General features: G+C 38.0%; 42 non-coding genes across 42 annotated transcripts; all 42 read left to right on the top strand.

Moving 5' to 3' along the window:
* Positions 1–244: 244 nt before the first annotated feature.
* On the top strand, positions 245–317 carry Trnav-uac. Its single transcript has one exon. It is a non-coding gene; the product is annotated as a tRNA-Val (tRNA).
* Positions 318–686: 369 nt separating this feature from the next.
* On the top strand, positions 687–759 carry Trnav-uac. The gene has a single exon. It is a non-coding gene; the product is annotated as a tRNA-Val (tRNA).
* Positions 760–1,128: 369 nt separating this feature from the next.
* On the top strand, positions 1,129–1,201 carry Trnav-uac. Its single transcript has one exon. It is a non-coding gene; the product is annotated as a tRNA-Val (tRNA).
* A 437-nt stretch (positions 1,202–1,638) lies between these two features.
* Trnav-uac lies at positions 1,639–1,711 on the top strand. The gene has a single exon. It is a non-coding gene; the product is annotated as a tRNA-Val (tRNA).
* Positions 1,712–2,080: 369 nt separating this feature from the next.
* On the top strand, positions 2,081–2,153 carry Trnav-uac. The gene has a single exon. It is a non-coding gene; the product is annotated as a tRNA-Val (tRNA).
* Positions 2,154–2,524: 371 nt separating this feature from the next.
* Positions 2,525–2,597, top strand: Trnav-uac. The gene has a single exon. It is a non-coding gene; the product is annotated as a tRNA-Val (tRNA).
* A 437-nt stretch (positions 2,598–3,034) lies between these two features.
* On the top strand, positions 3,035–3,107 carry Trnav-uac. The gene has a single exon. It is a non-coding gene; the product is annotated as a tRNA-Val (tRNA).
* Positions 3,108–3,475: 368 nt separating this feature from the next.
* On the top strand, positions 3,476–3,548 carry Trnav-uac. Its single transcript has one exon. It is a non-coding gene; the product is annotated as a tRNA-Val (tRNA).
* A 369-nt stretch (positions 3,549–3,917) lies between these two features.
* Trnav-uac lies at positions 3,918–3,987 on the top strand. Its single transcript has one exon. It is a non-coding gene; the product is annotated as a tRNA-Val (tRNA).
* Positions 3,988–4,426: 439 nt separating this feature from the next.
* Trnav-uac lies at positions 4,427–4,499 on the top strand. The gene has a single exon. It is a non-coding gene; the product is annotated as a tRNA-Val (tRNA).
* A 437-nt stretch (positions 4,500–4,936) lies between these two features.
* Trnav-uac lies at positions 4,937–5,009 on the top strand. Its single transcript has one exon. It is a non-coding gene; the product is annotated as a tRNA-Val (tRNA).
* A 368-nt stretch (positions 5,010–5,377) lies between these two features.
* Positions 5,378–5,450, top strand: Trnav-uac. The gene has a single exon. It is a non-coding gene; the product is annotated as a tRNA-Val (tRNA).
* A 369-nt stretch (positions 5,451–5,819) lies between these two features.
* Positions 5,820–5,889, top strand: Trnav-uac. Its single transcript has one exon. It is a non-coding gene; the product is annotated as a tRNA-Val (tRNA).
* A 437-nt stretch (positions 5,890–6,326) lies between these two features.
* Trnav-uac lies at positions 6,327–6,399 on the top strand. The gene has a single exon. It is a non-coding gene; the product is annotated as a tRNA-Val (tRNA).
* Positions 6,400–6,836: 437 nt separating this feature from the next.
* Positions 6,837–6,909, top strand: Trnav-uac. The gene has a single exon. It is a non-coding gene; the product is annotated as a tRNA-Val (tRNA).
* Positions 6,910–7,278: 369 nt separating this feature from the next.
* On the top strand, positions 7,279–7,351 carry Trnav-uac. The gene has a single exon. It is a non-coding gene; the product is annotated as a tRNA-Val (tRNA).
* A 369-nt stretch (positions 7,352–7,720) lies between these two features.
* Trnav-uac lies at positions 7,721–7,793 on the top strand. The gene has a single exon. It is a non-coding gene; the product is annotated as a tRNA-Val (tRNA).
* Positions 7,794–8,230: 437 nt separating this feature from the next.
* On the top strand, positions 8,231–8,303 carry Trnav-uac. The gene has a single exon. It is a non-coding gene; the product is annotated as a tRNA-Val (tRNA).
* Positions 8,304–8,672: 369 nt separating this feature from the next.
* On the top strand, positions 8,673–8,745 carry Trnav-uac. The gene has a single exon. It is a non-coding gene; the product is annotated as a tRNA-Val (tRNA).
* Positions 8,746–9,114: 369 nt separating this feature from the next.
* Positions 9,115–9,187, top strand: Trnav-uac. The gene has a single exon. It is a non-coding gene; the product is annotated as a tRNA-Val (tRNA).
* Positions 9,188–9,556: 369 nt separating this feature from the next.
* On the top strand, positions 9,557–9,629 carry Trnav-uac. Its single transcript has one exon. It is a non-coding gene; the product is annotated as a tRNA-Val (tRNA).
* Positions 9,630–10,066: 437 nt separating this feature from the next.
* Positions 10,067–10,139, top strand: Trnav-uac. The gene has a single exon. It is a non-coding gene; the product is annotated as a tRNA-Val (tRNA).
* A 369-nt stretch (positions 10,140–10,508) lies between these two features.
* Trnav-uac lies at positions 10,509–10,578 on the top strand. Its single transcript has one exon. It is a non-coding gene; the product is annotated as a tRNA-Val (tRNA).
* Positions 10,579–10,947: 369 nt separating this feature from the next.
* Positions 10,948–11,020, top strand: Trnav-uac. The gene has a single exon. It is a non-coding gene; the product is annotated as a tRNA-Val (tRNA).
* A 437-nt stretch (positions 11,021–11,457) lies between these two features.
* Trnav-uac lies at positions 11,458–11,530 on the top strand. The gene has a single exon. It is a non-coding gene; the product is annotated as a tRNA-Val (tRNA).
* A 369-nt stretch (positions 11,531–11,899) lies between these two features.
* On the top strand, positions 11,900–11,972 carry Trnav-uac. Its single transcript has one exon. It is a non-coding gene; the product is annotated as a tRNA-Val (tRNA).
* A 369-nt stretch (positions 11,973–12,341) lies between these two features.
* Positions 12,342–12,414, top strand: Trnav-uac. Its single transcript has one exon. It is a non-coding gene; the product is annotated as a tRNA-Val (tRNA).
* A 425-nt stretch (positions 12,415–12,839) lies between these two features.
* Trnav-uac lies at positions 12,840–12,912 on the top strand. Its single transcript has one exon. It is a non-coding gene; the product is annotated as a tRNA-Val (tRNA).
* Positions 12,913–13,281: 369 nt separating this feature from the next.
* On the top strand, positions 13,282–13,351 carry Trnav-uac. Its single transcript has one exon. It is a non-coding gene; the product is annotated as a tRNA-Val (tRNA).
* A 369-nt stretch (positions 13,352–13,720) lies between these two features.
* Positions 13,721–13,793, top strand: Trnav-uac. The gene has a single exon. It is a non-coding gene; the product is annotated as a tRNA-Val (tRNA).
* A 436-nt stretch (positions 13,794–14,229) lies between these two features.
* On the top strand, positions 14,230–14,302 carry Trnav-uac. The gene has a single exon. It is a non-coding gene; the product is annotated as a tRNA-Val (tRNA).
* Positions 14,303–14,738: 436 nt separating this feature from the next.
* On the top strand, positions 14,739–14,811 carry Trnav-uac. Its single transcript has one exon. It is a non-coding gene; the product is annotated as a tRNA-Val (tRNA).
* Positions 14,812–15,180: 369 nt separating this feature from the next.
* On the top strand, positions 15,181–15,250 carry Trnav-uac. Its single transcript has one exon. It is a non-coding gene; the product is annotated as a tRNA-Val (tRNA).
* A 438-nt stretch (positions 15,251–15,688) lies between these two features.
* On the top strand, positions 15,689–15,761 carry Trnav-uac. Its single transcript has one exon. It is a non-coding gene; the product is annotated as a tRNA-Val (tRNA).
* A 369-nt stretch (positions 15,762–16,130) lies between these two features.
* On the top strand, positions 16,131–16,203 carry Trnav-uac. The gene has a single exon. It is a non-coding gene; the product is annotated as a tRNA-Val (tRNA).
* Positions 16,204–16,572: 369 nt separating this feature from the next.
* Trnav-uac lies at positions 16,573–16,645 on the top strand. Its single transcript has one exon. It is a non-coding gene; the product is annotated as a tRNA-Val (tRNA).
* A 425-nt stretch (positions 16,646–17,070) lies between these two features.
* On the top strand, positions 17,071–17,143 carry Trnav-uac. Its single transcript has one exon. It is a non-coding gene; the product is annotated as a tRNA-Val (tRNA).
* A 369-nt stretch (positions 17,144–17,512) lies between these two features.
* Trnav-uac lies at positions 17,513–17,582 on the top strand. The gene has a single exon. It is a non-coding gene; the product is annotated as a tRNA-Val (tRNA).
* Positions 17,583–18,018: 436 nt separating this feature from the next.
* Positions 18,019–18,091, top strand: Trnav-uac. The gene has a single exon. It is a non-coding gene; the product is annotated as a tRNA-Val (tRNA).
* A 369-nt stretch (positions 18,092–18,460) lies between these two features.
* On the top strand, positions 18,461–18,533 carry Trnav-uac. Its single transcript has one exon. It is a non-coding gene; the product is annotated as a tRNA-Val (tRNA).
* Positions 18,534–18,902: 369 nt separating this feature from the next.
* On the top strand, positions 18,903–18,975 carry Trnav-uac. The gene has a single exon. It is a non-coding gene; the product is annotated as a tRNA-Val (tRNA).
* Positions 18,976–19,410: 435 nt separating this feature from the next.
* Trnav-uac lies at positions 19,411–19,483 on the top strand. The gene has a single exon. It is a non-coding gene; the product is annotated as a tRNA-Val (tRNA).
* Positions 19,484–24,303: the final 4,820 nt, after the last annotated feature.

The following is a 24,303-nucleotide window of genomic DNA, read 5'->3' as shown; positions in this document are numbered from 1 at the left end:
ATACAAACGAGTTTAGGTGCAAATCACTTTCTTTTTGTGGACATAAAGAAAATATACCTGGTCGTCCTGTTTTCAGTTGATAGCAAATAAAATGTCAGTTGTTAGTTGAGGGAAGATGAAAGACGACAAACATCTGCTTAAAACTGGAAAACCACATATAAACAGGGTTATTTGAAAAAAAACAACCATGAAATCGATAAATATGCTTTGAAATGAAATAAATGTGTGCTTGTTAACGTGTGCTGGTTCTGTGGTGTAGTGGTTATCACGTCTGCTTTACACGCAGAAGGTCGCGAGTTCGAACCTCGCCAGAACCTCTTTTTGTAAGCACTTTTCTTCTTTACCATCAAAAAATCAAATAAATGACTTCCGTTTCATTCACCTTTCTTCAGTAACATTCATTCATATTCTCATCGTTCTCCACCAAGCATTCACTTTCCCAATACAAACGAGTTTAGGTGCAAATCACTTTCTTTTTGTGGACATAAAGAAAATATACCTGGTCGTCCTGTTTTCAGTTGATAGCAAATAAAATGTCAGTTGTTAGTTGAGGGAAGATGAAAGACGACAAACATCTGCTTAAAACTGGAAAACCATATATAAACAGGGTTATTTGAAAAAAAAACCCCTTGAAATCGATAAATATGCTTTGAAATGAAGTAAATGTGTCTTTGTTAACGTGTGCTGGTTCTGTGGTGTAGTGGTTATCACGTCTGCTTTACACGCAGAAGGTCGCGAGTTCGAACCTCGCCAGAACCTCTTTTTGTAAGCACTTTTCTTCTTTACCATCAAACGATCAAATAAATGACTTCCGTTTCATTCACCTTTCTTCAGTAACATTCATTTATATTCTCGTCGTTCTCCACCAAGCATTCACTTTCCCAATACAAACGAGTTTAGGTGCAAATCACTTTCTTTTTGTGGACATAAAGAAAATATACCTGGTCGTCCTGTTTTCAGTTGATAGCAAATAAAATGTCAGTTGTTAGTTGAGGGAAGATGAAAGACGACAAACATCTGCTTAAAACTGGAAAACCACATATAAACAGGGTTATTTGAAAAAAAACAACCATGAAATCGATAAATATGCTTTGAAATGAAATAAATGTGTGCTTGTTAACGTGTGCTGGTTCTGTGGTGTAGTGGTTATCACGTCTGCTTTACACGCAGAAGGTCGCGAGTTCGAACCTCGCCAGAACCTCTTTTTGTAAGCACTTTTCTTCTTTACCATCAAAAAATCAAATAAATGACTTCCGTTTCATTCACCTTTCTTCAGTAACATTCATTCATATTCTCATCGTTCTCCACCAAGCATTCACTTTCCCAATACAAACGAGTTTAGGTGCAAATCACTTTCTTTTTTTGGACATAAAGAAAACTTACCTGGGTGTGCTGTTTTCAGTTGATAGCAATAAATCACTTTTTTTTTGTTGGACATCAAGAAAAAATACCCGAGTGTGTTGTTTACAGATGATAGCAAATAAAATGTCAGTTGTTAGTTGAGGGAAGATGAAAGACGACAAACATCTGCTTAAAACTGGAAAACCACATATATACAGGGTTATTTGAAAAAAACCCGAAATGAAATCGATAAATATGCTTTGAAATGAAGTAAATGTGTGCTTGTTAACGTGTGCTGGTTCTGTGGTGTAGTGGTTATCACGTCTGCTTTACACGCAGAAGGTCGCGAGTTCGAACCTCGCCAGAACCTCTTTTTGTAAGCACTTTTCTTCTTTACCATCAAACGATCAAATAAATGACTTCCGTTTCATTCACCTTTCTTCAGTAACATTCATTTATATTCTCGTCGTTCTCCACCAAGCATTCACTTTCCCAATACAAACGAGTTTAGGTGCAAATCACTTTCTTTTTGTGGACATAAAGAAAATATACCTGGTCGTCCTGTTTTCAGTTGATAGCAAATAAAATGTCAGTTGTTAGTTGAGGGAAGATGAAAGACGACAAACATCTGCTTAAAACTGGAAAACCACATATAAACAGGGTTATTTGAAAAAAAAAACCCATGAAATCGATAAATATGCTTTGAAATGAAATAAATGTGTGCTTGTTAACGTGTGCTGGTTCTGTGGTGTAGTGGTTATCACGTCTGCTTTACACGCAGAAGGTCGCGAGTTCGAACCTCGCCAGAACCTCTTTTTGTAAGCACTTTTCTTCTTTACCATCAAAAAATCAAATAAATGACTTCCGTTTCATTCACCTTTCTTCTGTAACATTCATTCATATTCTCATCGTTCTCCACCAAGCATTCACTTTCCCAATACAAACGAGTTTAGGTGTAAATCACTTTCTTTTTTTGGACATAAAGAAAACATACCTGGGTGTGCTGTTTTCAGTTGATAGCAAATAAAATGTCAGTTGTTAGTTGAGGGAAGATGAAAGACGACAAACATCTTCTTAAAACTGGAAAACCACATATAAACAGGGTTATTTGAAAAAAAAAACCGAAATGAAATCGATAAATATGCTTTGAAATGAAATAAATGTGTGCTTGTTAACGTGTGCTGGTTCTGTGGTGTAGTGGTTATCACGTCTGCTTTACACGCAGAAGGTCGCGAGTTCGAACCTCGCCAGAACCTCTTTTTGTAAGCACTTTTCTTCTTTACCATCAAACGATCAAATAAATGACTTCCGTTTCATTCACCTTTCTTCAGTAACATTCATTTATATTCTCGTCGTTCTCCACCAAGCATTTACTTTCCCAATACAAACGAGTTTAGGTGCAAATTACTTTCTTTTTTTGGACATAAAGAAAACATACCTGGGTGTGCTGTTTTCAGTTGATAGCAATAAATCACTTTTTTTTGGTTGGACTTAAAGAAAACATACCCGAGTGTGCTGTTTACAGATGATAGCAAATAAAATGTCAGTTGTTAGTTGAGGGAAGATGAAAGACGACAAACATCTGCTTAAAACTGGAAAACCACATATAAACAGGGTTATTTGAAAAAAAACCGAAATGAAATCGATAAATATGCTTTGAAATGAAGTAAATGTGTCCTTGTTAACGTGTGCTGGTTCTGTGGTGTAGTGGTTATCACGTCTGCTTTACACGCAGAAGGTCGCGAGTTCGAACCTCGCCAGAACCTCTTTTTGTAAGCACTTTTCTTCTTTACCATCAAACGATCAAATAAATGACTTCCGTTTCATTCACCTTTCTTCTGTAACATTCATTTATATTTCGTCGTTCTCCACAAAGCATTCACTTTCCCAATACAAACGACTTTAGGTGCAAATCACTTTCTTTTTTTGGACATAAAGAAAACATACCTGGGTGTGCTGTTTTCAGTTGATAGCAAATAAAATGTCAGTTGTTAGTTGAGGGAAGATGAAAGACGACAAACATCTTCTTAAAACTGGAAAACCACATACAAACAGGGTTATTTGAAAAAAAAACGAAATGAAATCGATAAATATGCTTTGAAATGAAGTAAATGTGTCCTTGTTAACGTGTGCTGGTTCTGTGGTGTAGTGGTTATCACGTCTGCTTTACACGCAGAAGGTCGCGAGTTCGAACCTCGCCGGAACCTCTTTTTGTAAGCACTTTTCTTCTTTACCATCAAACGATCAAATAAATGACTTCCGTTTCATTCACCTTTCTTCTGTAACATTCATTTATATTTCGTCGTTCTCCACCAAGCATTCACTTTCCCAATACAAACGACTTTAGGTGCAAATCACTTTCTTTTTTTTGGACATAAAGAAAACATACCTGGGTGTGCTGTTTTCAGTTGATAGCAAATAAAATGTCAGTTGTTAGTTGAGGGAAGATGAAAGACGACAAACATCTTCTTAAAACTGGAAAACCACATACAAACAGGGTTATTTGAAAAAAAACCGAAATGAAATCGATAAATATGCTTTGAAATGAAGTAAATGTGTGCTTGTTAACGTGCCCTGGTGTGGTGTAGTGGTTATCACGTCTGCTTTACACGCAGAAGGTCGCGAGTTCGAACCTCGCCAGAACCTCTTTTTGTAAGCACTTTTCTTCTTTACCATCAAACGATCAAATAAATGACTTCCGTTTCATTCACCTTTCTTCAGTAACATTCATTTATATTCTCGTCGTTCTCCACCAAGCATTTACTTTCCCAATACAAACGAGTTTAGGTGCAAATCACTTTCTTTTTTTGGACATAAAGAAAACATACCTGGGTGTGCTGTTTTCAGTTGATAGCAATAAATCACTTTTTTTTTGTTGGACATAAAGAAAACATACCCGAGTGTGCTGTTTACAGATGATAGCAAATAAAATGTCAGTTGTTAGTTGAGGGAAGATGAAAGACGACAAACATCTTCTTAAAACTGGAAAACCACATATAAACAGGGTTATTTGAAAAAAAAAACCGAAATGAAATCGATAAATATGCTTTGAAATGAAATAAATGTGTGCTTGTTAACGTGTGCTGGTTCTGTGGTGTAGTGGTTATCACGTCTGCTTTACACGCAGAAGGTCGCGAGTTCGAACCTCGCCAGAACCTCTTTTTGTAAGCACTTTTCTTCTTTACCATCAAACGATCAAATAAATGACTTCCGTTTCATTCACCTTTCTTCAGTAACATTCATTTATATTCTCGTCGTTCTCCACCAAGCATTTACTTTCCCAATACAAACGAGTTTAGGTGCAAATCACTTTCTTTTTTTGGACATAAAGAAAACATACCTGGGTGTGCTGTTTTCAGTTGATAGCAATAAATCACTTTTTTTTGGTTGGACTTAAAGAAAACATACCCGAGTGTGCTGTTTACAGATGATAGCAAATAAAATGTCAGTTGTTAGTTGAGGGAAGATGAAAGACGACAAACATCTGCTTAAAACTGGAAAACCACATATAAACAGGGTTATTTGAAAAAAAACCGAAATGAAATCGATAAATATGCTTTGAAATGAAGTAAATGTGTCCTTGTTAACGTGTGCTGGTTCTGTGGTGTAGTGGTTATCACGTCTGCTTTACACGCAGAAGGTCGCGAGTTCGAACCTCGCCAGAACCTCTTTTTGTAAGCACTTTTCTTCTTTACCATCAAACGATCAAATAAATGACTTCCGTTTCATTCACCTTTCTTCTGTAACATTCATTTATATTTCGTCGTTCTCCACAAAGCATTCACTTTCCCAATACAAACGACTTTAGGTGCAAATCACTTTCTTTTTTTGGACATAAAGAAAACATACCTGGGTGTGCTGTTTTCAGTTGATAGCAAATAAAATGTCAGTTGTTAGTTGAGGGAAGATGAAAGACGACAAACATCTTCTTAAAACTGGAAAACCACATACAAACAGGGTTATTTGAAAAAAAAACGAAATGAAATCGATAAATATGCTTTGAAATGAAGTAAATGTGTCCTTGTTAACGTGTGCTGGTTCTGTGGTGTAGTGGTTATCACGTCTGCTTTACACGCAGAAGGTCGCGAGTTCGAACCTCGCCGGAACCTCTTTTTGTAAGCACTTTTCTTCTTTACCATCAAACGATCAAATAAATGACTTCCGTTTCATTCACCTTTCTTCTGTAACATTCATTTATATTTCGTCGTTCTCCACCAAGCATTCACTTTCCCAATACAAACGACTTTAGGTGCAAATCACTTTCTTTTTTTTGGACATAAAGAAAACATACCTGGGTGTGCTGTTTTCAGTTGATAGCAAATAAAATGTCAGTTGTTAGTTGAGGGAAGATGAAAGACGACAAACATCTTCTTAAAACTGGAAAACCACATACAAACAGGGTTATTTGAAAAAAAACCGAAATGAAATCGATAAATATGCTTTGAAATGAAGTAAATGTGTGCTTGTTAACGTGCCCTGGTGTGGTGTAGTGGTTATCACGTCTGCTTTACACGCAGAAGGTCGCGAGTTCGAACCTCGCCAGAACCTCTTTTTGTAAGCACTTTTCTTCTTTACCATCAAACGATCAAATAAATGACTTCCGTTTCATTCACCTTTCTTCAGTAACATTCATTTATATTCTCGTCGTTCTCCACCAAGCATTTACTTTCCCAATACAAACGAGTTTAGGTGCAAATCACTTTCTTTTTTTGGACATAAAGAAAACATACCTGGGTGTGCTGTTTTCAGTTGATAGCAATAAATCACTTTTTTTTTGTTGGACATAAAGAAAACATACCCGAGTGTGCTGTTTACAGATGATAGCAAATAAAATGTCAGTTGTTAGTTGAGGGAAGATGAAAGACGACAAACATCTGCTTAAAACTGGAAAATCACATATAAACAGGGTTATTTGAAAAAAAAAACCCATGAAATCGATAAATATGCTTTGAAATGAAATAAATGTGTGCTTGTTAACGTGTGCTGGTTCTGTGGTGTAGTGGTTATCACGTCTGCTTTACACGCAGAAGGTTGCGAGTTCGAACCTCGCCAGAACCTCTTTTTGTAAGCACTTTTCTTCTTTACCATCAAACGATCAAATAAATGACTTCCGTTTCATTCACCTTTCTTCTGTAACATTCATTTATATTCTCGTCGTTCTCCACCAAGCATTCACTTTCCCAATACAAACGAGTTTAGGTGCAAATCACTTTCTTTTTTTGGACATAAAGAAAACATACCTGGGTGTGCTGTTTTCAGTTGATAGCAATAAATCACTTTTTTTTTGTTGGACATCAAGAAAAAATACCCGAGTGTGTTGTTTACAGATGATAGCAAATAAAATGTCAGTTGTTAGTTGAGGGAAGATGAAAGACGACAAACATCTCCTTAAAACTCGAAAACCACATATATACAGGGTTATTTGAAAAAAACCCGAAATGAAATCGATAAATATGCTTTGAAATGAAGTAAATGTGTGCTTGTTAACTTGTGCTGGTTCTGTGGTGTAGTGGTTATCACGTCTGCTTTACACGCAGAAGGTCGCGAGTTCGAACCTCGCCAGAACCTCTTTTTGTAAGCCTTTTTCTTCTTTACCATCAAACGATCAAATAAATGACTTCCGTTTCATTCACCTTTCTTCTGTAACATTCATTCATATTCTCATCGTTCTCCACCAAGCATTCACTTTCCCAATACAAACGAGTTTAGGTGCAAATCACTTTCTTTTTGTGGACATAAAGAAAATATACCTGGTCGTCCTGTTTTCAGTTGATAGCAAATAAAATGTCAGTTGTTAGTTGAGGGAAGATGAAAGACGACAAACATCTGCTTAAAACTGGAAAACCACATATAAACAGGGTTATTTGAAAAAAAAACCCCTTGAAATCGATAAATATGCTTTGAAATGAAGTAAATGTGTCTTTGTTAACGTGTGCTGGTTCTGTGGTGTAGTGGTTATCACGTCTGCTTTACACGCAGAAGGTCGCGAGTTCGAACCTCGCCAGAACCTCTTTTTGTAAGCACTTTTCTTCTTTACCATCAAACGATCAAATAAATGACTTCCGTTTCATTCACCTTTCTTCAGTAACATTCATTTATATTCTCGTCGTTCTCCACCAAGCATTCACTTTCCCAATACAAACGAGTTTAGGTGCAAATCACTTTCTTTTTGTGGACATAAAGAAAATATACCTGGTCGTCCTGTTTTCAGTTGATAGCAAATAAAATGTCAGTTGTTAGTTGAGGGAAGATGAAAGACGACAAACATCTGCTTAAAACTGGAAAACCACATATAAACAGGGTTATTTGAAAAAAACAAACCATGAAATCGATAAATATGCTTTGAAATGAAATAAATGTGTGCTTGTTAACGTGTGCTGGTTCTGTGGTGTAGTGGTTATCACGTCTGCTTTACACGCAGAAGGTCGCGAGTTCGAACCTCGCCAGAACCTCTTTTTGTAAGCACTTTTCTTCTTTACCATCAAAAAATCAAATAAATGACTTCCGTTTCATTCACCTTTCTTCAGTAACATTCATTCATATTCTCATCGTTCTCCACCAAGCATTCACTTTCCCAATACAAACGAGTTTAGGTGCAAATCACTTTCTTTTTTTGGACATAAAGAAAACTTACCTGGGTGTGCTGTTTTCAGTTGATAGCAATAAATCACTTTTTTTTTGTTGGACATCAAGAAAAAATACCCGAGTGTGTTGTTTACAGATGATAGCAAATAAAATGTCAGTTGTTAGTTGAGGGAAGATGAAAGACGACAAACATCTCCTTAAAACTGGAAAACCACTTATATACAGGGTTATTTGAAAAAAACCCGAAATGAAATCGATAAATATGCTTTGAAATGAAATAAATGTGTGCTTGTTAACGTGTGCTGGTTCTGTGGTGTAGTGGTTATCACGTCTGCTTTACACGCAGAAGGTCGCGAGTTCGAACCTCGCCAGAACCTCTTTTTGTAAGCACTTTTCTTCTTTACCATCAAACGATCAAATAAATGACTTCCGTTTCATTCACCTTTCTTCTGTAACATTCATTCATATTCTCATCGTTCTCCACCAAGCATTCACTTTCCCAATACAAACGAGTTTAGGTGCAAATCACTTTCTTTTTGTGGACATAAAGAAAATATACCTGGTCGTCCTGTTTTCAGTTGATAGCAAATAAAATGTCAGTTGTTAGTTGAGGGAAGATGAAAGACGACAAACATCTGCTTAAAACTGGAAAACCACATATAAACAGGGTTATTTGAAAAAAAAACCCCTTGAAATCGATAAATATGCTTTGAAATGAAGTAAATGTGTCTTTGTTAACGTGTGCTGGTTCTGTGGTGTAGTGGTTATCACGTCTGCTTTACACGCAGAAGGTCGCGAGTTCGAACCTCGCCAGAACCTCTTTTTGTAAGCACTTTTCTTCTTTACCATCAAACGATCAAATAAATGACTTCCGTTTCATTCACCTTTCTTCTGTAACATTCATTTATATTCTCGTCGTTCTCCACCAAGCATTCACTTTCCCAATACAAACGAGTTTAGGTGCAAATCACTTTCTTTTTGTGGACATAAAGAAAATATACCTGGTCGTCCTGTTTTCAGTTGATAGCAAATAAAATGTCAGTTGTTAGTTGAGGGAAGATGAAAGACGACAAACATCTGCTTAAAACTGGAAAACCACATATAAACAGGGTTATTTGAAAAAAAACCCCCGTGAAATCGATAAATATGCTTTGAAATGAAATAAATGTGTGCTTGTTAACGTGTGCTGGTTCTGTGGTGTAGTGGTTATCACGTCTGCTTTACACGCAGAAGGTCGCGAGTTCGAACCTCGCCAGAACCTCTTTTTGTAAGCACTTTTCTTCTTTACCATCAAAAAATCAAATAAATGACTTCCGTTTCATTCACCTTTCTTCAGTAACATTCATTCATATTCTCATCGTTCTCCACCAAGCATTCACTTTCCCAATACAAACGAGTTTAGGTGTAAATCACTTTCTTTTTTTGGACATAAAGAAAACATACCTGGGTGTGCTGTTTTCAGTTGATAGCAAATAAAATGTCAGTTGTTAGTTGAGGGAAGATGAAAGACGACAAACATCTCCTTAAAACTCGAAAACCACATATATACAGGGTTATTTGAAAAAAACCCGAAATGAAATCGATAAATATGCTTTGAAATGAAGTAAATGTGTCCTTGTTAACGTGTGCTGGTTCTGTGGTGTAGTGGTTATCACGTCTGCTTTACACGCAGAAGGTCGCGAGTTCGAACCTCGCCAGAACCTCTTTTTGTAAGCACTTTTCTTCTTTACCATCAAACGATCAAATAAATGACTTCCGTTTCATTCACCTTTCTTCTGTAACATTCATTTATATTCTCATCGTTCTCCACCAAGCATTCACTTTCCCAATACAAACGAGTTTAGGTGCAAATCACTTTCTTTTTTTGGACATAAAGAAAACATACCTGGGTGTGCTGTTTTCAGTTGATAGCAATAAATCACTTTTTTTTTGTTGGACATAAAGAAAACATACCCGAGTGTGCTGTTTACAGATGATAGCAAATAAAATGTCAGTTGTTAGTTGAGGGAAGATGAAAGACGACAAACATCTGCTTAAAACTGGAAAATCACATATAAACAGGGTTATTTGAAAAAAAACCGAAATGAAATCGATAAATGTGCTTTGAAATGAAGTAAATGTGTCCTTGTTAACGTGTGCTGGTTCTGTGGTGTAGTGGTTATCACGTCTGCTTTACACGCAGAAGGTCGCGAGTTCGAACCTCGCCAGAACCTCTTTTTGTAAGCACTTTTCTTCTTTACCATCAAGCGATCAAATAAATGACTTCCGTTTCATTCACCTTTCTTCAGTAACATTCATTTATATTCTCGTCGTTCTCCACCAAGCATTCACTTTCCCAATACAAACGAGTTTAGGTGCAAATCACTTTCTTTTTGTGGACATAAAGAAAATATACCTGGTCGTCCTGTTTTCAGTTGATAGCAAATAAAATGTCAGTTGTTAGTTGAGGGAAGATGAAAGACGACAAACATCTCCTTAAAACTGGAAAACCACATATAAACAGGGTTATTTGAAAAAAAATCGAAATGAAATCGATAAATATGCTTTGAAATGAAGTAAATGTGTCCTTGTTAACGTGCCCTGGTGTGGTGTAGTGGTTATCACGTCTGCTTTACACGCAGAAGGTCGCGAGTTCGAACCTCGCCAGAACCTCTTTTTGTAAGCACTTTTCTTCTTTACCATCAAACGATCAAATAAATGACTTCCGTTTCATTCACCTTTCTTCAGTAACATTCATTTATATTCTCATCGTTCTCCACCAAGCATTCACTTTCCCAATACAAACGAGTTTAGGTGCAAATCACTTTCTTTTTTTGGACATAAAGAAAACATACCTGGGTGTGCTGTTTTCAGTTGATAGCAAATAAAATGTCAGTTGTTAGTTGAGGGAAGATGAAAGACGACAAACATCTTCTTAAAACTGGAAAACCACATATAAACAGGGTTATTTGAAAAAAAACCGAAATGAAATCGATAAATATGCTTTGAAATGAAGTAAATGTGTCCTTGTTAACGTGTGCTGGTTCTGTGGTGTAGTGGTTATCACGTCTGCTTTACACGCAGAAGGTCGCGAGTTCGAACCTCGCCAGAACCTCTTTTTGTAAGCACTTTTCTTCTTTACCATCAAACGATCAAATAAATGACTTCCGTTTCATTCACCTTTCTTCTGTAACATTCATTTATATTCTCGTCGTTCTCCACCAAGCATTTACTTTCCCAATACAAACGAGTTTAGGTGCAAATCACTTTCTTTTTGTGGACATAAAGAAAACATACCTGGGTGTGCTGTTTTCAGTTGATAGCAATAAATCACTTTTTTTTTGTTGGACATAAAGAAAACATACCCGAGTGTGCTGTTTACAGATGATAGCAAATAAAATGTCAGTTGTTAGTTGAGGGAAGATGAAAGACGACAAACATCTGCTTAAAACTGGAAAACCACATATAAACAGGGTTATTTGAAAAAAAACAACCATGAAATCGATAAATATGCTTTGAAATGAAATAAATGTGTGCTTGTTAACGTGTGCTGGTTCTGTGGTGTAGTGGTTATCACGTCTGCTTTACACGCAGAAGGTCGCGAGTTCGAACCTCGCCAGAACCTCTTTTTGTAAGCACTTTTCTTCTTTACCATCAAACGATCAAATAAATGACTTCCGTTTCATTCACCTTTCTTCTGTAACATTCATTTATATTCTCATCGTTCTCCACCGAGCATTCACTTTCCCAATACAAACGAGTTTAGGTGCAAATCACTTTCTTTTTTTGGACATAAAGGAAACATACCTGGGTGTGCTGTTTTCAGTTGATAGCAAATAAAATGTCAGTTGTTAGTTGAGGGGAGATGAAAGACGACAAACATCTTCTTAAAACTGGAAAACCACATATAAACAGGGCTATTTGAAAAAAACCCGAAATGAAATCGATAAATATGCTTTGAAATGAAGTAAATGTATGCTTGTTAATGTGTGCTGGTTCTGTGGTGTAGTGGTTATCACGTCTGCTTTACACGCAGAAGGTCGCGAGTTCGAACCTCGCCAGAACCTCTTTTTGTAAGCACTTTTCTTCTTTACCATCAAACGATCAAATAAATGACTTCCGTTTCATTCACCTTTCTTCTGTAACATTCATTTATATTCTCGTCGTTCTCCACCAAGCATTCACTTTCCCAATACAAACGAGTTTAGGTGCAAATCACTTTCTTTTTGTGGACATAAAGAAAATATACCTGGTCGTCCTGTTTTCAGTTGATAGCAAATAAAATGTCAGTTGTTAGTTGAGGGAAGATGAAAGACGTCAAACATCTCCTTAAAAGTGGAAAACCACATATAAACAGGGTTATTTGAAAAAAACAAGCCATGAAATCGATAAATATGCTTTGAAATGAAATAAATGTGTCTTTGTTAACGTGTGCTGGTTCTGTGGTGTAGTGGTTATCACGTCTGCTTTACACGCAGAAGGTCGCGAGTTCGAACCTCGCCAGAACCACTTTTTGTAAGCACTTTTCTTCTTTTCCATCAAACGATCAAATAAATGACTTCCGTTTCATTCACCTTTCTTCTGTAACATTCATTTATATTCTCGTCGTTCTCCACCAAGCATTTACTTTCCCAATACAAACGAGTTTAGGTGCAAATCACTTTCTTTTTTTGGACATAAAGAAAACATACCTGGGTGTGCTGTTTTCAGTTGATAGCAAATAAAATGTCAGTTGTTAGTTGAGGGAAGATGAAAGACGACAAACATCTTCTTAAAACTGGAAAACCACATATAAACAGGGCTATTTGAAAGACGACAAACATCTTCTTAAAACTGGAAAACCACATATAAACAGGGTTATTTGAAAAAAAACCGAAATGAAATCGATAAATATGCTTTGAAATGAAGTTAATGTGTGCTTGTTAACGTGTGCTGGTTCTGTGGTGTAGTGGTTATCACGTCTGCTTTACACGCAGAAGGTCGCGAGTTCGAACCTCGCCAGAACCTCTTTTTGTAAGCACTTATCTTCTTTACCATCAAACGATCAAATAAATGACTTCCGTTTCATTCACCTTTCTTCAGTAACATTCATTTATATTCTCGTCGTTCTCCACCAAGCATTCACTTTCCCAATACAAACGAGTTTAGGTGCAAATCACTTTCTTTTTGTGGACATAAAGAAAATATACCTGGTCGTCCTGTTTTCAGTTGATAGCAAATAAAATGTCAGTTGTTAGTTGAGGGAAGATGAAAGACGACAAACATCTCCTTAAAACTGGAAAACCACATATAAACAGGGTTATTTGAAAAAAAATCGAAATGAAATCGATAAATATGCTTTGAAATGAAGTAAATGTGTCCTTGTTAACGTGCCCTGGTGTGGTGTAGTGGTTATCACGTCTGCTTTACACGCAGAAGGTCGCGAGTTCGAACCTCGCCAGAACCTCTTTTTGTAAGCACTTTTCTTCTTTACCATCAAACGATCAAATAAATGACTTCCGTTTCATTCACCTTTCTTCAGTAACATTCATTTATATTCTCGTCGTTCTCCACCAAGCATTCACTTTCCCAATACAAACGAGTTTAGGTGCAAATCACTTTCTTTTTTTGGACATAAAGAAAACATACCTGGGTGTGCTGTTTTCAGTTGATAGCAAATAAAATGTCAGTTGTTAGTTGAGGGAAGATGAAAGACGACAAACATCTTCTTAAAACTGGAAAACCACATATAAACAGGGTTATTTGAAAAAAAACCGAAATGAAATCGATAAATATGCTTTGAAATGAAGTAAATGTGTCCTTGTTAACGTGTGCTGGTTCTGTGGTGTAGTGGTTATCACGTCTGCTTTACACGCAGAAGGTCGCGAGTTCGAACCTCGCCAGAACCTCTTTTTGTAAGCACTTTTCTTCTTTACCATCAAACGATCAAATAAATGACTTCCGTTTCATTCACCTTTCTTCTGTAACATTCATTTATATTCTCGTCGTTCTCCACCAAGCATTTACTTTCCCAATACAAACGAGTTTAGGTGCAAATCACTTTCTTTTTGTGGACATAAAGAAAACATACCTGGGTGTGTTGTTTTCAGTTGATAGCAATAAATCACTTTTTTTTTGTTGGACATAAAGAAAACATACCCGAGTGTGCTGTTTACAGATGATAGCAAATAAAATGTCAGTTGTTAGTTGAGGGAAGATGAAAGACGACAAACATCTGCTTAAAACTGGAAAACCACATATAAACAGGGTTATTTGAAAAAAAACCCCTTGAAATCGATAAATGTGCTTTGAAATGAAGTAAATGTGTGCTTGTTAACGTGTGCTGGTTCTGTGGTGTAGTGGTTATCACGTCTGCTTTACACGCAGAAGGTCGCGAGTTCGAACCTCGCCAGAACCTCTTTTTGTAAGCACTTTTCTTCTTTACCATCAAGCGATCAAATAAATGACTTCCGTTTCATTCACCTTTCTTCAGTAACATTCATTTATATTTCGTCGTTCTCCACCAAGCATTCACTTTCCCAATACAAACGAGTTTAGGTGCAAATCACTTTCTTTTTGTGGACATAAAGAAAACATACCTGGGTGTGCTGTTTTCAGTTGATAGCAATAAATCACTTTTTTTTTGTTGGACATAAAGAAAACATACCCGAGTGTGCTGTTTACAGATGATAGCAAATAAAATGTCAGTTGTTAGTTGAGGGAAGATGAAAGACGACAAACATCTGCTTAAAACTGGAAAACCACATATAAACAGGGTTATTTGAAAAAAAATCGAAATGAAATCGATAAATGTGCTTTGAAATGAAGTAAATGTGTGCTTGTTAACGTGTGCTGGTTCTGTGGTGTAGTGGTTATCACGTCTGCTTTACACGCAGAAGGTCGCGAGTTCGAACCTCGCCAGAACCTCTTTTTGTAAGCACTTTTCTTCTTTACCATCAAGCGATCAAATAAATGACTTCCGTTTCATTCACCTTTCTTCAGTAACATTCATTTATATTCTCGTCGTTCTCCACCAAGCATTCACTTTCCCAATACAAACGAGTTTAGGTGCAAATCACTTTCTTTTTGTGGACATAAAGAAAATATACCTGGTCGTCCTGTTTTCAGTTGATAGCAAATAAAATGTCAGTTGTTAGTTGAGGGAAGATGAAAGACGACAAACATCTCCTTAAAACGGGAAAACCACATATAAACAGGGTTATTTGAAAAAAAATCGAAATGAAATCGATAAATATGCTTTGAAATGAAGTAAATGTGTCCTTGTTAACGTGCCCTGGTGTGGTGTAGTGGTTATCACGTCTGCTTTACACGCAGAAGGTCGCGAGTTCGAACCTCGCCAGAACCTCTTTTTGTAAGCACTTTTCTTCTTTACCATCAAACGATCAAATAAATGACTTCCGTTTCATTCACCTTTCTTCTGTAACATTCATTTATATTCTCGTCGTTCTCCACCAAGCATTCACTTTCCCAATACAAACGAGTTTAGGTGCAAATCACTTTCTTTTTTTGGACATAAAGAAAACATACCTGGGTGTGCTGTTTTCAGTTGATAGCAAATAAATCACTTTTTTTTTGTTGGACATAAAGAAAACATACCCGAGTGTGCTGTTTACAGATGATAGCAAATAAAATGTCAGTTGTTAGTTGAGGGAAGATGAAAGACGACAAACATCTCCTTAAAACTGGAAAACCACATATAAACAGGGTTATTTGAAAAAAAACAACCATGAAATCGATAAATATGCTTTGAAATGAAATAAATGTGTGCTTGTTAACGTGTGCTGGTTCTGTGGTGTAGTGGTTATCACCTCTGCTTTACACGCAGAAGGTCGCGAGTTCGAACCTCGCCAGAACCTCTTTTTGTAAGCACTTTTCTTCTTTACCATCAAACGATCAAATAAATGACTTCCGTTTCATTCACCTTTCTTCTGTAACATTCATTTATATTCTCATCGTTCTCCACCGAGCATTCACTTTCCCAATACAAACGAGTTTAGGTGCAAATCACTTTCTTTTTTTGGACATAAAGGAAACATACCTGGGTGTGCTGTTTTCAGTTGATAGCAAATAAAATGTCAGTTGTTAGTTGAGGGGAGATGAAAGACGACAAACATCTTCTTAAAACTGGAAAACCACATATAAACAGGGCTATTTGAAAAAAACCCGAAATGAAATCGATAAATATGCTTTGAAATGAAGTAAATGTGTGCTTGTTAATGTGTGCTGGTTCTGTGGTGTAGTGGTTATCACGTCTGCTTTACACGCAGAAGGTCGCGAGTTCGAACCTCGCCAGAACCTCTTTTTGTAAGCACTTTTCTTCTTTACCATCAAACGATCAAATAAATGACTTCCGTTTCATTCACCTTTCTTCTGTAACATTCATTTATATTCTCGTCGTTCTCCACCAAGCATTCACTTTCCCAATACAAACGAGTTTAGGTGCAAATCACTTACTTTTTGTGGACATAAAGAAAATATACCTGGTCGTCCTGTTTTCAGTTGATAGCAAATAAAATGTCAGTTGTTAGTTGAGGGAAGATGAAAGACGTCAAACATCTCCTTAAAAGTGGAAAACCACATATAAACAGGGTTATTTGAAAAAAACAAGCCATGAAATCGATAAATATGCTTTGAAATGAAATAAATGTGTCTTTGTTAACGTGTGCTGGTTCTGTGGTGTAGTGGTTATCACGTCTGCTTTACACGCAGAAGGTCGCGAGTTCGAACCTCGCCAGAACCACTTTTTGTAAGCACTTTTCTTCTTTTCCATCAAACGATCAAATAAATGACTTCCGTTTCATTCACCTTTCTTCTGTAACATTCATTTATATTCTCGTCGTTCTCCACCAAGCATTTACTTTCCCAATACAAACGAGTTTAGGTGCAAATCACTTTCTTTTTTTGGACATAAAGAAAACATACCTGGGTGTGCTGTTTTCAGTTGATAGCAAATAAAATGTCAGTTGTTAGTTGAGGGAAGATGAAAGACGACAAACATCTTCTTAAAACTGGAAAACCACATATAAACAGGGCTATTTGAAAGACGACAAACATCTTCTTAAAACTGGAAAACCACATATAAACAGGGTTATTTGAAAAAAAACCGAAATGAAATCGATAAAAATGCTTTGAAATGAAGTTAATGTGTGCTTGTTAACGTGTGCTGGTTCTGTGGTGTAGTGGTTATCACGTCTGCTTTACACGCAGAAGGTCGCGAGTTCGAACCTCGCCAGAACCTCTTTTTGTAAGCACTTATCTTCTTTACCATCAAACGATCAAATAAATGACTTCCGTTTCATTCACCTTTCTTCAGTAACATTCATTTATATTCTCGTCGTTCTCCACCAAGCATTCACTTTCCCAATACAAACGAGTTTAGGTGCAAATCACTTTCTTTTTGTGGACATAAAGAAAATATACCTGGTCGTCCTGTTTTCAGTTGATAGCAAATAAAATGTCAGTTGTTAGTTGAGGGAAGATGAAAGACGACAAACATCTCCTTAAAACGGGAAAACCACATATAAACAGGGTTATTTGAAAAAAAATCGAAATGAAATCGATAAATATGCTTTGAAATGAAGTAAATGTGTCCTTGTTAACGTGCCCTGGTGTGGTGTAGTGGTTATCACGTCTGCTTTACACGCAGAAGGTCGCGAGTTCGAACCTCGCCAGAACCTCTTTTTGTAAGCACTTTTCTTCTTTACCATCAAACGATCAAATAAATGACTTCCGTTTCATTCACCTTTCTTCAGTAACATTCATTTATATTCTCGTCGTTCTCCACCAAGCATTCACTTTCCCAATACAAACGAGTTTAGGTGCAAATCACTTTCTTTTTTTGGACATAAAGAAAACATACCTGGGTGTGCTGTTTTCAGTTGATAGCAATAAATCACTTTTTTTTTGTTGGACATAAAGAAAACATACCCGAGTGTGCTGTTTACAGATGATAGCAAATAAAATGTCAGTTGTTAGTTGAGGGAAGATGAAAGACGACAAACATCTCCTTAAAACTGGAAAACCACATATAAACAGGGTTATTTGAAAAAAAACCCCTTGAAATCGATAAATGTGCTTTGAAATGAAGTAAATGTGTGCTTGTTAACGTGTGCTGGTTCTGTGGTGTAGTGGTTATCACGTCTGCTTTACACGCAGAAGGTCGCGAGTTCGAACCTCGCCAGAACCTCTTTTTGTAAGCACTTTTCTTCTTTACCATCAAACGATCAAATAAATGACTTCCGTTTCATTCACCTTTCTTCAGTAACATTCATTTATATTCTCGTCGTTCTCCACCAAGCATTCACTTTCCCAATACAAACGAGTTTAGGTGCAAATCACTTTCTTTTTGTGGACATAAAGAAAATATACCTGGTCGTCCTGTTTTCAGTTGATAGCAAATAAAATGTCAGTTGTTAGTTGAGGGAAGATGAAAGACGACAAACATCTCCTTAAAACTGGAAAACCACATATAAACAGGGTTATTTGAAAAAAAATCGAAATGAAATCGATAAATATGCTTTGAAATGAAATAAATGTGTCTTTGTTAACGTGTGCTGGTTCTGTGGTGTAGTGGTTATCACGTCTGCTTTACACGCAGAAGGTCGCGAGTTCGAACCTCGCCAGAACCTCTTTTTGTAAGCACTTTTCTTCTTTTCCATCAAACGATCAAATAAATGACTTCCGTTTCATTCACCTTTCTTCTGTAACATTCATTTATATTCTCGTCGTTCTCCACCAAGCATTTACTTTCCCAATACAAACGAGTTTAGGTGCAAATCACTTTCTTTTTTTGGACATAAAGAAAACATACCTGGGTGTGCTGTTTTCAGTTGATAGCAAATAAAATGTCAGTTGTTAGTTGAGGGAAGATGAAAGACGACAAACATCTCCTTAAAACGGGAAAACCACATATAAACAGGGTTATTTGAAAAACAACAACCATGAAATCGATAAATATGCTTTGAAATGAAGTAAATGTGTCTTTGTTAACGTGTGCTGGTTCTGTGGTGTAGTGGTTATCACGTCTGCTTTACACGCAGAAGGTCGCGAGTTCGAACCTCGCCAGAACCTCTTTTTGTAAGCACTTTTCTTCTTTACCATCAAACGATCAAATAAATGACTTCCGTTTCATTCACCTTTCTTCTGTAACATTCATTTATAATCTCGTCGTTCTCCACCAAGCATTCACTTCCCCAATACAAACGAGTTTAGGTGCAAATCACTTTCTTTTTTTGGACATAAAGAAAACATACCTGGGTGTGCTGTTTTCAGTTGATAGCAATAAATCACTTTTTTTTGTTGGACATAAAGAAAACATACCCGAGTGTGCTGTTTACAGATGATAGCAATAAAATGTCAGTTGTTAGTTGAGGGAAGATGAAAGGCGACAAACATCTGCTTAAAACTGGAAAACCACATATAAACAGGGTTATTTGAAAAAAACACACCATGAAATCGATAAATATGCTTTGAAATGAAGTAAATGTGTGCTTGTTAACGTGTGCTGGTTCTGTGGTGTAGTGGTTATCACGTCTGCTTTACACGCAGAAGGTCGCGAATTCGAACCTCGCCAGAACCTCTTTTTGTAAGCACTTTTCTTCTTTACCATCAAACGATCAAATAAATGACTTCCGTTTCATTCACCTTTCTTCTGTAACATTCATTTATATTCTCGTCGTTCTCCACCAAGCATTCACTTTCCCAATACAAACGAGTTTAGGTGCAAATCACTTTCTTTTTGTGGACATAAAGAAAATATACCTGGGTGTGCTGTTTTCAGTTGATAGCAAATAAAATGTCAGTTGTTAGTTGAGGGAAGATGAAAGACGACAAACATCTGTTTAAAACTGGAAAACCACATGGAGGCCTCCTACTTGTATATATATACTTGCCAACCACACTCTGTAAATTATTGCTTGATAACGGTGTTAGAACCTTCACCGAAACGTCGCTCTTAATTGTAATAAAGAAGCTGTTCATCCATAAATTCTAATCCTTACATATCCCAAATGTGTGGATCGATACTCATGATGTCAATCACTGCATTGTCTGGTCCGTATATTTACAGACTGCTGTCATATAGCGGCTGATCCACAGCTGACAATGTTCTATTTGAGTCGCGATCTGCGACTGGAGCCGACAACTGATGCTCATCACCTTCCAGAGTAGTAGTATAGTTAGTATGTCCTCAATAACGAGCCTGCCATTCTTATAATAGCCCATCTTGTTCTCAGGTCTGAGATAAGTCAGTTTCTCACGCTGTCTCTCATTACGAATAATTACAAGAAACCTATCAAAATCAATAAAAGACGTGAAAATAGCAAAAAGTACCCTATATTGCCAATCAAACTTTATTTATAAGAATCTTTTCAATAAGGGGCGATATGTACAATATTAACCCTTAATGTATAAAAAATACTCTTTATGTAAATTTGTATTTTTTTTACATTAAGAGCAAGTTTTAAATTAAGGTTTGTAACAATGGTATTACCAACAAATACAGCGTGGTAGGGTTAACATCGTTGCCTGGCTTCTCCATCTTGATAACAACATTGTCCGGTTTGACCCGGTTTCAAACTGCACTCATCCAGAGCAGTTGTGCGTAGTTCATCGGCAGTTTGTAGGGACTGTGCTCACATTGTGCAGACGCCTTTGAACCTCATCCCACAAGTGTTCGATGGGGTTCAGATCAGGGCTGAGGGCTGGCCACGTCAGAACACGGATGTTGTGTTGTTGCAGAAAGGCCATGGTAGCTCTGGCAACATGGGGACGAGCGTTGCCCTGCTGGAAAATGTGTTGTTGATGTTGTGCAAAAAATGGAACAACGTGGGGTCTGATCACTTGGTCGATATGCCGCTGAGCAGTGACGCCGTGTCCCCGAACACGTGGGTCCAAGTCTCGCATTAAGTCCAATCCCTGCCCATATCATGACGCTAGGTCCACCCCATGGATCCCTTTCCACAACGTTTCTGTCAGCGAAACGATCACCTCGACGCCGCCAAATTCTGACTATTCCGTCTGTATGGGAGACACAAAAAAGATGACACGCCTCCACTCACGATGACGCCAATTGTGATGACCCTGTGTCCACCGAAGTCGTGCTTGTCGATGCCGTGGTTGGAGAACAGGACGACGTGCTGGTCGGCGACATCTGAGGTTGTTGGAACGGAGACGTCGGATCAGAGTGTCCCGGCTAATGTGTCGATTATGTGTTCCTATGGTCTGTCGGGCACTTTCACTTGCAGTTAGGAACGGATGTCGCTGGTGTTGACGGGTAATCTGCCGATCTTTTCGAGGTGTGGTGACCCTAGGACGACCGCTCCGAGGAAGGTCATCTTTGGTCTGTGTAGCATTGTATCGATGCAGGAGACGGTAAATTGTGGTTATGTTAACGTTGAAATGACGGGCAACATCTTGGACAGACTCTCCATCTTCCAAACGTCCGGTAGCCTGGTTTCTCTGAATTTGAGTTAGGCGTGGCAATGTTGACCAAGGAGTGGTAGGTCCAAGAATCGGCCACAGTTTTATACGTGACAGTTCGCGCATCTTTGATTTCGCGAGAAATGGGTGCATGATACCCACATATTCATTGAAATGGTGCGTTTTGGCGATTCGTTTTTTATGTTGCGTTTTTACTCGGAGCCTCCAAAATGCAACCAAAAATATTGATAACACCATCAGGCTTCACTACATGCTAAAACTCGTATCAATTTATGGTTCCGTGTTTGTTACCTATTTGCTTAAAACCACTTGCGTTTCTTTTGCGTGTGAGGATAGTAGGCTGAGCTTGTGGTGAAGTGGTAATAGTGATAGCTGTGGTTACATTGGTTTGTTGTCTTTAACCAGTCCCCCTCGTAAAAGCTCTTTCCCAGCTCTGTTTTTCGTTTCCACGCTGCCGCCACCAGCAGTCCAATGTCTCCCACTTCGGGCCTTCAGCATTTCCTCCTCCACTTGTAGACGAACCAATATGCTTGGTCACTTAACAATTTTGGCATCCTCTTCAGCCTGACTCTTCACTTCTGCTAATTCTAGTTGCCTCTTTGTGTTTTTAACTCCGATTGGAGATCACAAATTGACATATTTGAACATCTGGATGCATTTGATCGCGAAGTTTTGGTTCTAATAGAGTGATTAGTTAGCAATTATCAGGCTTATCAACAGAGTTAACTGCCTTATTAACATTTGTGCCACCTGGGAGATCTAACACATTTACATGCCAATGGTTTCGCAAATGTCTCTCACGTAAGGCAATCTCATTAAAATCAGATTTTAGTTCTCGCTATCGCCAAACCAAGATCTGAGGACATCCCATTACAGGTCACGTCAAAACGACCTTTCATCCGACCAATCAAAGCGTCGCTTACAAGATCGTGAAAGTGACAGTCGGAATGTGTTTTCTAATCATGCAACCTCGAAAACGTTAACACGGGGTATTCCGAACGACAGTTACGGTCCGTACGACTGATTCCGTCAAAATTATCGTCTATCTCTCGCTTCCGTTGTATAAACATTTGAACAGAGGAGGCATTGCAAAGTACATGGGAAGCAATGCCATACAATTTCAACCATATATTAGACATTCCGGAATGTTCGTTTGTTCAGTTTTCAAAATGTTAATCGAGAACTGTGCCAGCATATTTGTCAAGTGTAGTCTGAAATGGAAGTCGCCAGGGTGAGCGACGTAAAGCTCGAGAAAGCTGTTTTTTAATTGGCTGATGTCGACTTCTTGCTAGTCATTTCAGTGGTCGGTCAAAGTTCGCGAAAGTTCGTTCTGATGTGACCCGTAAGGGGATGTTCTCAGATCTTTGTTAAGCGGTAGAGAGAACTAAGTCGTAGATCTGATTTTTATGAGATTGCACGTAAGACCACGGTACTCTTGATCAGACCTTGGGCAGCTGCAGTGGAGTTTGTCGCCGAAGATGTCCAGAATGGGGCCGTCCTAGTGATGATATTGGTAACTGCATGGGGGACTGGGTTGGTTGGTAAGTCTATCCATGTTAGAGACCAGTGATTCATCTCTAAAGACACGTGTCAGTATTTGTTATCCATTTGGCGACTTATCCGCCTCACGGGACCATGAAAAGAAGTGTATGTTCAAAGTTTCAAGGATGTATTGTCCAGAGAACACGATACCAGAACGTTATGGAGGCTGCCATATTTTTCCCTACCAGAACTTGAACCTATGCAAATTGGGAATGGTATGTGGAAAGTCAAAACTAATGGCGGAACAAAATTAATCTGTAGGAATACTATCCTTTATAACAAAGATAACAATACAATGACGAATCCATGAGATAGGATTAGTCTACAAAGGTAATTAGGAGCCAATGAGATTAACAGGAGACAAGCCAATGAAGAACACTCAGGGGTGCAGTGATTGGGAAGGGTGGAATAACCCGGAGCTGGCCATGGTAATACTAATAATAATCAAGATGTTGTTGTTTGGTTGTTCTGTTTTTTTACGCCGCACTCAGCAATATTCCAGCTATATGACGGCGGTCTGTAAATAATCGAGTCTGGACCAGACAATCAAGTGATTAATATCATGCGCATCGATCCACGCAATTGGGATCGATGACATTTTTCAACGAAGTCAGCGAGCCTGACCACCTAATCCCGTTAGTCGCCTTTTACGGCAAGCATGGGTTGCTGAAGACCTATTCTACCCCGGCTCTTCACGGGTAGATCAAGATGTCCATTTGTGATTGAAGATGTGCTTGAAGTACACGCAAGGTAGGTAGATACATGTACCTTGGTCTCGGTTCCTGTGGATTTCTATAGTTTCTTGGAGTTTCTTCTTTTTCCAGTGAAGATGATGGTGTGGATAATTTTGGATTGTTGCCAGGAAAAAAAGTAAGGATTTATGAGATGTTCTGAATATTGGAGGTCTTGTTCTTTTATTCTGGTGGCTATGGGATGTGAAGCCTCTCCAATGTATGTCTCCGCGGTAGCACGATATGTCATAGACATCCCCGTGGTGGAGGTGGACAGGGTCGGACCTTTACCGTTGGCGTGGAAGATAATTTTAAGTGTCCTTTCAGTGGTGAAAGCCACATCTGTGTTGGCTGCTTTGGAAAGACATCTGCTGATCTGGTGAATGGTAGGGCCTTGGTTTGGGATGGGTGTGTCTGGTTTTGACTTGGAATCGGGATCTTTTTTGCTTTGTTTCCTGGGGTTTACGAATGTTTTTCTCAAACAGATGATAAGCATATACATTAAAGGTGTGTTTAAAATGCTAGATTTCGTCGGTTGAGGGTGGCAAGTATGGCTTGTTTGACCTGTGGATGATGGTTTGACATGTAGTAAACGTAACGGTCCGTGTGAGTAGGTTTATGATATACGGCAGTGTGGATGTTGTCATGACTAATGTCGAGTTGTATATCGAGGAAGCGTAATTTG

The sequence above is a fragment of the Haliotis rufescens genome, unplaced genomic scaffold (assembly GCF_023055435.1).
Source record: "Haliotis rufescens isolate VD_foot unplaced genomic scaffold, xgHalRufe1.0.p SCAF_26, whole genome shotgun sequence".
Taxonomy (NCBI): Eukaryota; Metazoa; Mollusca; class Gastropoda; order Lepetellida; family Haliotidae; genus Haliotis; species Haliotis rufescens.
This window is presented reverse-complemented; position numbering and strand designations above follow the sequence as displayed.